Source organism: Cornus florida, unplaced genomic scaffold (genome assembly GCF_030987335.1).
Source record: "Cornus florida cultivar Cherokee Brave unplaced genomic scaffold, ASM3098733v1 CherokeeBrave_3.0.0_Hap2_Chr11, whole genome shotgun sequence".
In the NCBI taxonomy this organism is placed as follows: Eukaryota; Viridiplantae; Streptophyta; class Magnoliopsida; order Cornales; family Cornaceae; genus Cornus; species Cornus florida.
In genome coordinates this window covers 108050247-108062319 of record NW_026775581.1, presented here as the reverse complement: position 1 = coordinate 108062319, position 12073 = coordinate 108050247, and positions in this window count along the sequence as shown.

Sequence of the window (12073 nt, the reverse complement as noted above, 5' to 3'; positions counted from 1 at the left end):
AATGTTTGATACCATTAAATACGATAATAACACTATTTATATTTAACAATGTCGTTAAATAAATCACATTAGTACCCGTACTGCGAACGAGCCAATAAATGCTTAGAAAAGATTAATCGGCCATAAGAATAAGTAACGGGTGTTAAAATAATAATTTCGTGGCCCGTTAAACCCGTAATTACCAACACAGTACCTAAAAATCCAAGTTTAAGGTTCTGGAATTTACAAAACAGGCCCTAGGGGTATTCTGGTAATTTCCAGCAGCTGTAGGGACCCCACACGCGCCCTCACGCGCCTCCCAGAGCCTCCCCACGCGCAGCCAAGCTTTCCCCACTCTCCCACGCGCCTCTACGCGCGTCTGGCATCAGCCACGCGCCCGCACGCGCTCCCACGCGCGTCTGGAGAGTCCCACGCGCGCGCACGCGCTGCCACGCGCGCACTAAGAGTGCCTTGCTGACGCGGCGTCCTCCGGTTGGTTGGCTGCATCAGCTTTCCTGCATGCGCGCCACACCGGATCAATCCACCTGCATCTCTTCCATCCAACGTTCCCTGATCCGGGTGTACCGCGGTATCATGGACCGCGATGCACCGGATCAATCAGACTCCATTAATGGCCAGGATGCGCGCGTACACCCTCCTATGGTGCGCCGCGTTGCACCGGATCACTCCGGTCGTCTCCCCCACTGCCGGCGACCGGAAAACTCGCCGGAAGGTCGCCGGAAATTGCAGAAAATGCCCGGAAAAATCTAGAAAATTCTAGAAAAAATCCCTAAAGTCTTATTTAATTATTTTTAGCCATTATAAATTTCATAGGACATTAAATAAATATATAACATCCTATATAATTAAAATTTCATTAATTGAATAAAATAAAATTAATAATTTATTAACCTCTAAACCTTGGCTCTATGCATAAAACTAAGCTAAACAATTAATTTATTAATTCAAAGGGGAAAAGTAGATAATAACTTGCCTTTTTGGATTTAAAATAAATCCGCCGGTCTGCGCGTAGTCGGGTAAAATTGCCTACACCGGTCCAAGCTTCTTTCTCTTTCTCTTTTCCTTTCACTCTTATAAAATAACTCTCTAGAATTTATACTTTGCTTCTAACTCCCTTTATTTTCTTCTAAGGCAAGCTAGTTAATTTATATACAAAATATATAATATAAATATTACAAATATCTTATTTTTTTCATCAACTAACCATCCTCCCAACCATAAGGCTTCAATTCCACCCATAAACATTGATGCAATCCTATCCTAATCTCAAATTTCATCATGACATTGGTTTAATACTATTATTATTATCATTATAACTATTATTATTATTATTACTAATATTATTATTAATAAACTTTTATTATTATTATTATTATTATATTATTATTATTATTATTAAACTAATATAATTATTATTATTGTTATTACAAAATAATATATTATATCATCATAATACTTTATAACACAAATATAATATTCTAATTAACTAATATTGCTTAATTAAACATAATCAACAAATAAAATTAATTATAATAATACATGCACAATTAAATGAATAAATTTACTATTTTAACATACACAATTAATTTACATGCACCATTAAATGAACTTAATATAACAATGAAGCATGCACAATAATAGGTACAGGAATCCACACATAATTGAATTTAAATACACTAAACTCTTTAATTAATTACGGGGTATTACATTCTCCCCCCCTAATAACGGAATTTCGTCCCCGAAATTCACTACATACCTGTCTTAAAAAGTTCTGGATACTTGGCACGGATAATATCTTCCCGTTCCCAAGTAGACTCTGTAGCACTATGATGACTCCACTGTACACGTACTAATGGAATAGTCTTCGTGCGCAGTATCTGATTCCTACGATCGAGAATACAGTAAGGTTGTTCCAAATAGGTTGCATCGGGTTGCAATTCAATCTCACCCACATCAATGTGTTGGTATCGATCTTCATCCCGTAGAAATTTTCGCAGCATAGATACATGAAAAACATTATGTACCCTATGAAGATTATCTGGTAGAGCCAGACGATAAGCTACTGCCCCAATCCGATCTGTAATCATAAAAGGACCCACAAAACGAGGCGATAACTTACCCTTTGACCCAAACCGCATTACCCCCTTCATGGGAGAAACCTTAAGCAAAACCTGATCACCAACCTTAAACTCCAAAGCACGAGTTCGACGGTCAGCATAACTTTTCTGTCTGCTTTGAGCTGTACGCATCCGATCCCTAATGATAGCGATCTTTTCTGATGTGTCCTTAATAAATTCAGGACCCAAAAAGCTGTTCTCACCAACTCCAAGCCAACAGACAGGAGACCTACACGGTCTACCGTACAAAGCCTCAAATGGTGCCATACCAATAGTTTTCTGATAACTATTGTTATAAGCAAACTCTGAAAGCGGCAAATATTCCTCCCAATTGCCCTTAAAATCAAGAACACATGCCCGCAACATGTCTTCTAAAATCTGATTAACTCGCTCAGTCTGTCCATCTGTTTGAGGATGATAAGCAGTGCTAAGATATAGTTCTGTACCCAAAGCCTGCTGAAAGCTCCTCCAAAATCCTGATACAAACTTCGGATCTCTATCTGATACGATGGACAATGGTACACCATGAAGTTTCACCATTTCTGCAATATACAGCTTAGCATACTGTTCTGACGTAAAGTTTGACCGAACAGGCAGAAAGTGAGCGGACTTGGTCAACCTATCAACAATGACCCAAATAGAGTTGTGATTATGCTGTGAAGTAGGTAATCCCTCTATAAAGTCCATGGAAATACTTTCCCATTTCCACTCTGGTATGGGAAGTGGCTGTAACGATCCTGGCGGTCTCTGATGATCAATCTTAATCATCTGACAGGTGCTACATTTAGAGACAAAGATAGCTATATCTCTTTTCATGCCGGCCCACCAACACTGGCGTTTCATGTCCTGGTACATCTTGTCTCCCCCTGGATGTACAGAGAACTGAGAAGTGTGTGTCTCTCTCATCACAACATTTCTCAAATTATCAGCTGAAGGCACAATTAAACGTCCCTTGTACCTCAATCCTCCATCAGTCCCTATAGAATAAAAAGGAACATCTCCGGAGGCTAACTCCGAAACCAAATCAATACACTGTTGATCTGAGAGTTGCGCTTGAATGACCTGATGAATGATAGAAGGAGTTACTACCACACATGCCATAAAAGCGTCTGCTAACTCATCAACCGTCTTCAAAGCATCCCACTCTGTTGCAAACAAAGCTGAAAGGCTGACATAGGGTCGGCGACTGAGTGCGTCTGCTACAACATTCGCCTTCCCTGGATGATACTGAATAGAGAAATGATAGTCTTTCACGAACTCCAACCATCTGCGCTGTCTCATATTCAGTTCCCTCTGTGTGAACAAATACTGTAGACTCTTATGATCGCTAAACAATCGAAAAGTCTCCCCCAAAAGATAATGTCTCCAAATACGCAAGGCAAAAACCACTGCGGCGAGCTCTAGATCGTGAGTCGGGTAATTAAGCTCATGAGGCTTAAGCTTCCTAGACCCATAAGAAACTGGTCGCTCTTCTTGCATCAACACACAACCCAAACCCTTCAGAGAAGCGTCGGTAAATACTAAATACTCGATTCCACTCTGAGGTGTGGCTAAGACAGGTGCAGAAGTTAACTTACTCTTCAATTCAGCAAAAGCAGTCTGACAAGAATCATCCCATACAAATGGTACATTCTTCTTAGTCAGATGAGTAAGTGGACCCGCAATTTTGGAAAATCCCTGGATGAACCGGCGATAATACCCCGTCAATCCCAGAAAACTGCGAATCTCTGTCGGTGAGGTAGGCTGTCCCCACTCCATAACGGCCGCAACCTTGGCTGGATCTACTGCTAACCCTTCTTCTGACACTACATGACCTAGAAATTTGACCTCTTTCTGCCAAAATTCACACTTCTCAAACTTCGCAAACAACTGATGTTCTCGAAGTGTCTGCAATACTGTGCGTAAATGTCTGGCATGATCCTTCTCCGACTTAGAGTAAACCAGAATATCATCAATGAAAACAATGACAAACTGATCTAAGTATTCTCTGAATACTCTATTCATCAAGTCCATAAAGACAGCTGGAGCGTTCGTTAAACCGAAAGGCATAACACGAAACTCATAAGATCCGTACCTCGTGAGAAATGCTGTCTTTGGAACATCTTGTTCTCTGACTCGTAGCTGATGATAACCAGACCTCAAATCGATCTTTGAGAAGTAAGTAGCTCCCTTCAACTGATCAAACAGGTCATCAATTCTGGGCAACGGGTACTTGTTGCGAACAGTGACCTTGTTCAGTTCTCTGTAATCAATACAAAGACGAAGAGATCCATCCTTCTTCTTGACAAACAGTACTGGTGCTCCCCATGGTGAAGTACTCCTGCGAATAAATCCCTGGCTGAGCAACTGTTGAATTTGATCTTTCAACTCTCGCATCTCCACTGGTGCCATTCTGTACGGCGCCTTAGCAATAGGCGTAGTGCCTGGAGCTAAATCAATAACGAAGTCTATCTCTCGACTCGGTGGCAAGCCTGGAATTTCCTGGAATACATCCTGGAATTCCTGTACTACCGGGATGCTGTCAAGAGATACCGCAGTCGCTTCCTGTGAGTCCTCCTCAAGAACGAATAAATAAGTGCTAGGCCCTCTATCAGGTTGTGGTACAACAAGAAGATACATCTCCTGTCCTGGTATGGAAAATACAATAGACTTTTCGTAACAGTTAACCTGAGCATGGTACTGAGATAACCAGTCCATCCCAAGTATAACATCATACGAATGCATATCTAAGACTAACAAATTTGCAAGAAATCGAAGCCGGCCCATATCTATAAGGATATCACCGCTATACTCTCGTAACATTGCGCCAACTCCCAATGGTGTATAAATATTAAGAGGTTGGTCACATAACTGAGTCGTCATACCAGAAAAGATAACAAAAGATCTAGACACAAAAGAATGTGATGCACCAGTGTCAAACAGTATACGAGCAGTTCTACCATGTATAGAAAACATACCCTCAATAGCCTGAGGAGCCTGCGCATTATGTGGCATGAAGTTATAAACTCTGCCATGATGCAATTGCTGTGGAGGTTGTCCCGGAGGAAATGGTGGTGCTGGAAGTGCCGGAAAATTCTGAACTTGCCCACGTGGCATCGGTGGGGCCGGTAGAGGTAACGGCTGATTAGGTCTCGGCTGCCCATACTGTCCCTGTTTAGCTTTGGGACACATCTTGGCCGGATGCCCAATCTCTCTACAGTGATAACAACGTCCCGTAAAAGGACCTGCCTGCCTCCTCTGTTGACTTCCCGACCACTGTTCCTGTCCGGTCTGAGGTATCCCACCTTGTCTACCCTGATTAGGGACTCCATCCCTCTGCACATCTGGGTTTCCTTTGTTTTTCTTCCAAGGTTGATGTCCTTGAAATCTGCCCCGATCATTGGACCTGGTACCACTGCTGCTTCCTTTCTCCACTGTCTGGTAGTCTCGGTTAGTCCGCTTATCTCCCTTGGACTTCCGGTAATCACTCCTCATCTGGCAGTGCTGTAAGGCGGCATTAACCACCTGGATATAAGTAGTATATGCCGGACTACCTAAGATCACCACTTTAATCGGCCATATTAACCCCTTCACAAAGCGGTCTCTCTTCTTTTCTTCCGTATTGACCTCCTCTGGTGCAAATAATGACAAATTTATGAACTTCTGTTCATACTCAGCCACAGTCATATCTTCCTGCTGCAGATCCAGAAATTCAGTCTTCATCGCTGATCTTACTGACATAGGAAAATACTTGTCGTCAAAGCGAGTCTGAAATTCAGCATACGTCAATCTGGTCCTCTCATCGACAGTAGTAATAGACTCCCACCACTGCAATGCATTGCCTATCAGCATAAACGTAGCCAGCATCTGTTTCTGCACTTCGGTACAGATTACCATCCGAAGATGACGCTCGCTCTCCTGTTTCCACTGATATGCTAACAAGACATCTGTGGACCCCGCAAATGTCGGTGGATTTCCCCGGATGAACGAGTGACGAACTTTGTCCCATGACATTGGCTGTGCCACTGGTTCAGGAACAGGTACTATCGGAGGAGGTTGCTGGTTTCGTAGAGCAGATGCTACTCCTGCTGCCACCGCTCGTGCAATGATATCAGCAACTTGAGGAGAAAATTCCTGATTCTCATTTTGAGTTGGGGAGATACTGCGATGACGGTTCGCATTCCTTGTCCCACGCCGAGACATCCTTCTTTTAAATTCAGAAAAATCTAACGTCAGTACATTATCATAGACCGACTAAAAGAATACAAAGAACCCTAATACTTAGGCTCTAATTATCAGAATACACAACGCGGAAGTATAGTAATCACAGATCCCTAAGACACTCGAACCTGGAATGCTCTGATACCAACTGTAACACCCCCACATTTTCCACGCATAAGTTGATCAGGCTTATACACGAAAAACGAGGGATATCAAAAACAATTGGCAATATACAAGCATGGAATACAAAATGATGGAATTAAAAGAATTTAGACAGGAAAGAAACATTAAATCATACAACATCCATCCATCCTTTATTTAATGCAGTACTTTATTACAACTTGGAAATCCTACGTCAGGGATCCCTAAATATAACCCTGAGAGTTCAACGTCAAAAGTAAATAAAAACTGAAACTGAAGTATTACATAAAACTTCTACCCTGCACTGGATCGTAAGAGTAGATGAGTTCGGATGATGGTCCCACACTGCTAACCTCAGCCTTGAAACGGATACTGACCGTATCCTGAAATAACAACAATGGTGGGTCAACCCCACGAGCAAGTCCTCTCTACTATGACCCAAATCAGAGAATCAAATAAATTAATCATTATGAATCGGTTGAGTACTATATCTGTATACATCCTACGGGAACTATCCGATGTATAACATGACCTCAACCAGAATAGACGGTGATCACTTAAACTCACACTAGGTGGTCAAGTGTCGCCTTTCCCTACCCGGGAAATCAGCTATTATACATGGTGTACGGTACTGACAACACAGACTATAACGAACTACACAGTGATAACACCTCGCAAAGTACTGATGAATATACTGAGCATATAAATTAGGCAACACATGCCAACAATATTAATAAATGTACCGAGAATGTCAATTTAGGCAACACATGCCAATAATATTAATAAATATACCGAGTATGTCAATTAGGCAACACATGCCAATAATATTAAACCACATACCCCGACAGCCACACATCTGTCTATCGCAACGAATGCATAAGGTATAAATGAGTCTAAACTTATTAGCCAGCTCATATGGTTCTATATGGCAACACATTCATATAATATAAATGCGACATAATTAAACAGTCCATTTATTTCCTGAAATGCACACAGCATAATAATCATGGTTTATATATCAATTAACAGTATAAACATCCTATAAGATATCATGGATAATTTATCTGACTAAAACCATGGCCTTATTTAATTTAACAGTAATGTTTGATACCATTAAATACGATAATAACACTATTTATATTTAACAATGTCGTTAAATAAATCACATTAGTACCCGTACTGCGAACGAGCCAATAAATGCTTAGAAAAGATTAATCGGCCATAAGAATAAGTAACGGGTGTTAAAATAATAATTTCGTGGCCCGTTAAACCCGTAATTACCAACACAGTACCTAAAAATCCAAGTTTAAGGTTCTGGAATTTACAAAACAGGCCCTAGGGGTATTCTGGTAATTTCCAGCAGCTGTAGGGACCCCACACGCGCCCTCACGCGCCTCCCAGAGCCTCCCCACGCGCAGCCAAGCTTTCCCCACTCTCCCACGCGCCTCTACGCGCGTCTGGCATCAGCCACGCGCCCGCACGCGCTCCCACGCGCGTCTGGAGAGTCCCACGCGCGCGCACGCGCTGCCACGCGCGCACTAAGAGTGCCTTGCTGACGCGGCGTCCTCCGGTTGGTTGGCTGCATCAGCTTTCCTGCATGCGCGCCACACCGGATCAATCCACCTGCATCTCTTCCATCCAACGTTCCCTGATCCGGGTGTACCGCGGTATCATGGACCGCGATGCACCGGATCAATCAGACTCCATTAATGGCCAGGATGCGCGCGTACACCCTCCTATGGTGCGCCGCGTTGCACCGGATCACTCCGGTCGTCTCCCCCACTGCCGGCGACCGGAAAACTCGCCGGAAGGTCGCCGGAAATTGCAGAAAATGCCCGGAAAAATCTAGAAAATTCTAGAAAAAAATCCCTAAAGTCTTATTTAATTATTTTTAGCCATTATAAATTTCATAGGACATTAAATAAATATATAACATCCTATATAATTAAAATTTCATTAATTGAATAAAATAAAATTAATAATTTATTAACCTCTAAACCTTGGCTCTATGCATAAAACTAAGCTAAACAATTAATTTATTAATTCAAAGGGGAAAAGTAGATAATAACTTGCCTTTTTGGATTTAAAATAAATCCGCCGGTCTGCGCGTAGTCGGGTAAAATTGCCTACACCGGTCCAAGCTTCTTTCTCTTTCTCTTTTCCTTTCACTCTTATAAAATAACTCTCTAGAATTTATACTTTGCTTCTAACTCCCTTTATTTTCTTCTAAGGCAAGCTAGTTAATTTATATACAAAATATATAATATAAATATTACAAATATCTTATTTTTTTCATCAACTAACCATCCTCCCAACCATAAGGCTTCAATTCCACCCATAAACATTGATGCAATCCTATCCTAATCTCAAATTTCATCATGACATTGGTTTAATACTATTATTATTATCATTATAACTATTATTATTATTATTACTAATATTATTATTAATAAACTTTTATTATTATTATTATTATTATATTATTATTATTATTATTAAACTAATATAATTATTATTATTGTTATTACAAAATAATATATTATATCATCATAATACTTTATAACACAAATATAATATTCTAATTAACTAATATTGCTTAATTAAACATAATCAACAAATAAAATTAATTATAATAATACATGCACAATTAAATGAATAAATTTACTATTTTAACATACACAATTAATTTACATGCACCATTAAATGAACTTAATATAACAATGAAGCATGCACAATAATAGGTACAGGAATCCACACATAATTGAATTTAAATACACTAAACTCTTTAATTAATTACGGGGTATTACACAGGACATCTGTGGACCCTGCAAATGTTGGTGGATTTCCCCGGATGAACGAGTGACGAACTTTGTCCCATGACATTAGCTGTGCCACTGGTTCAGGAACAGGTACTATCGGAGGAGGTTGCTGGTTTCGTAGAGCAGATGCTACTCCTGCTGCCACCGCTCGTGCAATGATATCAGCAACTTGAGGAGAAAATTCCTGATTCTCATTTTGAGTTGGGGAAATACTGCGATGACGGTTCGCATTCCTTGTCCCACGCCGAGACATCCTTCTTTTAAATTCAGAAAAATCTAACGTCAGTACATTATAATGGACCGACTAAAAGAATACAAAGAACCCTAATATTTAGGCTCTAATTATCATAATACACAACGCGGAAGTATAGTAATCACAGATCCCTAAGACACTCGAACCTGGAATGCTCTGATACCAACTGTAACACCCCCACATTTCCCACGCATAAGTTGATCAGGCTTATACACGAAAAACGAGGGATATCAAAAACAATTGGCAATATACAAGCATGGAATACAAAATGATGAAAATAAAAGAATTTAGACAGGAAAGAAACATTAAATAATACAACATCCATCCATCCTTTATTTAATACAGTACTTCGTTACAACTTGGAAATCCTACGTCAGGGATCCCTAAATATAACCCTGAGAGTTCAACGTCAAAAGTAAATGAAAACTGAAACTGAAATACTACATAAAACTTCTACCCTGCACTGGATTGTAGGAGTAGATGAGTTCGGATGATGGTCCCACACTGCTAACCTCAGCCTTGAAACGGATACTGACCGTATCCTGAAATAACAACAATGGTGGGTCAACCCCACGAGCAAGTCCTCTCTACTATGACCCAAATCAGAGAATCAAATAAATTAATCATTATGAATCGGATGAGTACTATATCTGTATACATCCTATGGGAACTATCCAATGTATAACATGACCTCAACCAGAATAGACGGTGATCACTTAGACTCACACTAGGTGGTCAAGTGTCGCCTTTCCCTACCCGGGAAATCAGCTATTATACATGGTGCACGGTACTGACAACACAGACTATAACGAACTACACAGTGATAACACCTCGCAAAGTACTGATGAATATACTGAGCATATCAATTAGGCAACACATGCCAACAATATTAATAAATATACCAAGTATGTCAATTTAGGCAACACATGCCAATAATATTAATAAATATACCGAGAATGTCAATTTAGGCAACACATGCCAATAATATTAAACCACATACCCCGACAGCCACACATCTGTCTATCGCAACGAATGCATAAGGTATAAATGAGTCTAAACTTATTAGCCAGCTCATATGGTTCTATATGGCAACACATCCATATAATATAAATGCGACATAATTAAACAGTCCATTTATTTCCTGAAATGCACACAGCATAATAATCATGGTTTATATATTAATTAACAGTATAAACATCCTATAAGATATCATGGATAATTTATCTGACTAAAACCATGGCCTTATTTAATTTAACAGTAATGTTTGATACCATTAAATACGATAATAACACTATTTATATTTAACAATGTCGTTAAATAAATCACATTAGTATCCGTACTGCGAACGAGCCAATAAATGCTTAGAAAAGATTAATCGGCCATAAGAATAAGTAACGGGTGTTAAAATAATAATTTCGTGGCCCGTTAAACCCGTAATTACCAACACAATACCTAAAAATCCAAGTTTAAGGTTCTGGAATTTACAAAACAGGTCCTAGGGGTATTCTGGTAATTTCCAGTAGCTGTAGGGACCCCACACGCGCCCTCACGCGCCTCCCAGAGCCTCCCCACGCGCAGCCCAACCTTCCCCACTCTCCCACGCGCCTCCACGCGCGTCTGGCATCAGCCACGCGCTCCCACGCGCGTCTGGAGAGTCCCACGCGCTGCCACGCGCTGCCACGCGCGCACTAGGGGTGCCTTGCTGACGCGGCGTGTGCTGGTTGGTCGGTTGCATCAGATTTCCTACGTGCGCGCCACACCGGATCAATCCATCTACATCTCCTCCATCCAACGTCCACGGATCCGGGTGTACCGCGGTATCATGGACCGCGATGCACCGGATCAATCAGACTCCACTAATGGCCAGGATGCGCGCGTACACCCTCCTATGGTGCGCCGCGTCGCACCGGATCACTCCGGTCGTCTCCCCCACTGCCGGCGACCGGAAAACTCGCCGGAAGGTCGCCGGAAATTGCAGAAAATGCCCGGAAAAATCTAGAAAATTCTAGAAAAATCCCTAAAGTCTTATTTAATTATTTTTAGCCATTATAAATTTCATAGGACATTAAATAAATATATACCATCCTATATAATTAAAATTCCATTAATTGAATAAAATAAAATTAATAATTTATTAACCTCTAAACCTTGGCTCTATGCATAAAACTAAACTAAACAATTAATTTATTAATTCAAAGGGGAAAAGTAGATAATAACTTGCCTTTTTGGATTTACAAATAAATCCGCCGGTCTGCGCGTAGTCGGGTAAAATTGCCTACACCGGTCCAAGCTTCTTTCTCTTTCTCTTTTCCTTTCACTCTTATAAAATAGCTCTCAAGAATTTATACTTTGCTTCTAACTCCCTTTATTTTCTTCTAAGGCAAGCTAGTTAATTTATATACAAAATATATAATATAAATATTACAAATATCTTATTTTTTTCATCAACTAACCATCCTCCCAACCATATGGCTTCAATTCCAACCATAACCATTGATGCAATCCTATCATAATCTCTAATTTCATCATGACTTTGGTTTAAT